A 2,842-nucleotide genomic window follows, 5' to 3' on the forward strand; every position below is an offset into this window, starting at 1 on the left:
TGAGCCACTGCGCCCGGCCTAATTTTGCATTTTTAGAAGAGACGGGATTTATTCATGTTGGTTAGGATGGTCTGAAACTCCTGGACTCAAGTGATCCACTGGCCTCAGCCTCCCAGAGCGCTGGGATCACAGGCATGAGCCACCTCATCTGGCCACCAATTCTTTTTTGAGGCTTTTTCCTGTGTGTTACAACATGAAGAAATGCCTTTAAATAGGATTTTGTGGCGTTTGAAATGTTTGTAATGAGCAATTCAACCATTTGAAATATACACACCCACCCCGCCAAAGTAATTTTTTTTTTGAGACGGAGTTTTTGCTCTGTTGCCCAGGCTGTAGTGCAATGGCACGATCTCGGCTCACTGCAACCTCTGCCTCCTGAGTTCCAGAGGTTCTCCTGCCTCTGTAGCTGGGATTACAGGTGCATGCCACCATGCCGGCTAATTTTTGTATTTTTAGTAGAGATGAGGTTTCACCATGTTGGCCAGGCTAGTCTCGAACTGCTGACCTCAAATAATCCACACATCTCAGCCTCCCAAAGTGCTGGGATTACAAGCTTGAGCCACCACCTCCGGCCTTGCCTTCCCTCCCTCCCTCTTTCCCTCCTTACCTCCTTCCCTCTTTCCCTCCCTCCCTCCCCCCCTTCTTCCCTCCCTCCTTCCTTCCTTCCCTCCTTCTTTCCCTTCCTCCCTCCCTTCCTCCCTCCCTCCCTCCCTCCCTCCTTCCTTCCCTCCTTCTTTCCCTCACTCCCTCCCTTCCTCCCTCCCTTCCTCCCCCCCTTCCTCCCTCCTTCCCTCCTTCCTTCCCTCCTCCTTTCCCTCCCTCCCTCCCTCCCTCCCTCCTTCCTTCCTTCCTTCCCTCCCAGCCAAAAAGTCAGAATTTCTGTAGTGAAATCAGGACTCCAAATTTCCAACAGAGGACCAGGTGCAGCGACTCACGCCTGTAATTCCGACACTTTGGGAGGCTGAGGCAGGCGGATCACCTGAGGTCAGGAGTTCGAGACCAGCCTGCCTGGCCAACATGGTGAAACCCCGTCTCTACTAAAAATACAAAAATTAGTTCAGTGTGGTGGTGGGTGCCTGTAATCCCAGCTACTCGAGAGGCTGAGGCAGGAGAATCGCTTGAGCCTGGGGGGCAGAGGTTGCAGTGAGCCAAGATTGTGCCATTGCACTCCAGCCTGGGTTTGACAGAGTGAGACTACATCTCAAAAAAAAAAAAAAAGTTAAACTCAACTATGATTTGAAGGTCGTGTGGGTGTCTATCAACCCGAAGGCTTCTTTGCGGGTTTTCGTTGTTGTTCTTTGCGGCTTGTTTGTTGGAGTCTCACTCTGTCACCCAGGCTGGAGCTGGAGTGCAGTGGTATGATCTGGACTCACTGCAGCCTCCGCCTCCTGGGTTCAAAGGATTCTTCTGCCTCAACCTCCCGAGTAGCTGGGATTACAGGTGCCTGCAGCCGTGACCTGCTAACTTTGGTACTTTTAGTAGAGACGGGATTTCACCATGTTGGCCAAGTTGGTCTTGAACTCCTGACCTCAGATGATCCACTCGCCTTCTCCTCCCAAGGTGCTGGGGTCACAGGCGTGAGTCGCTGCGCCCGGCTGCTTCCTTGTGCTTTAATGTCCTTCCACAGATGGCAACGTCTTGCAATCTAACTGTTCTCACTACGAGATAATTACAGGATTTCTTTAAAAAATTAATTCGCTAGAGGGAGTGAGGTCCAGTCATAGGACAGAGCTTGAAGCTGCATGTTAAATGTCCACTTTTGGGGCTGCCAGGGTGCACCTGTGACTGGGCGTGAGACCATTCTGGGACATGAGAAGCTGCAGCCAGATGGGCCCTGGTTGGCCCCTGGGGTGCTCTTTTTGCCTCTTACAACATTTGGCACCGTAGGGAAGCTAAGCGTTTTGCGTGAAAATACTTTATTCACCATTTGCCTCTCCACACAGCCAAGAGGTTAATGCTGGAAGCGGAATTCCTGGATACAGCAACCAAATCCGCTGCCAAACAGCTGCATGGCTTTGGGCAAGCGGCCCCAGCTCTCCGAACCTCGCTTTCTCATCTGTGAAATGAGAACACAGGAGCGTGAGCGGGAAAACGTCTAAAAGTGCTTTGTGGCCAGGTGCGGTGGCTTGTGTCTGTGATCCCAGCACTTTGGGAGGCGGAGGCAGGCAGATCATTTGAGGCCAGGAGTTCGAGACCAGCGTGGACAACATGGTGAAACCCCGTCTCTACTAAAAATATAAAAATTCGCCAGGTGTGGTGGCAGGCGCCTGTAATCGCAGCTACTCAGGAGGCTGAGGCAGGAGAATTGCCTGAACCCAGGAGGAGGAGGTTGCGGTGAGCCGAGATCGCGCCATTGCACTCCAGCCTGGGTAACAAGAGTGAAACTCCGTCTCAAAAAAAAACAAAATAAAAAAAATGCTTTGTAGGCCAGCTGTGGTGGCGTACTCCTGTAATCCCAGCACTTTGGGAGACAGAGGCAGGTGGATCATTTGAGGTCAGGAGTTCAAGACCAGCCTGGCCAACATGGCAAAACCCTGTCTCTACTAAAAATACAAAAATTAGCTGGGCGTGGTGGTGGGCACCTGTAGTCCCAGCTACTGGGGAGGCTGAGGCAGGACAATGGCTTGAATTGGGGAGATGGAGGTTGCAGTGAGCCAAGATGGTACCGTAGCACTCCGGCGTGGGCGACCAGGTGAAACTCTCAGAAAAAAAAAAAAAAAAAAAAAAAAAAAAGGTAACAAATAACAAGTGCTGACAGATTCACTGTTTCTGTTATTAAGTCCTACCGTGTCCTCTGTTCCCTGGGTTGTGGAAGGGACTGCACCTGCCTGGTGGTGCTGAG

This window comes from Cebus imitator, unplaced genomic scaffold (assembly GCF_001604975.1).
Source record: "Cebus imitator isolate Cc_AM_T3 unplaced genomic scaffold, Cebus_imitator-1.0 Scaffold53, whole genome shotgun sequence".
In the NCBI taxonomy this organism is placed as follows: Eukaryota; Metazoa; Chordata; class Mammalia; order Primates; family Cebidae; genus Cebus; species Cebus imitator.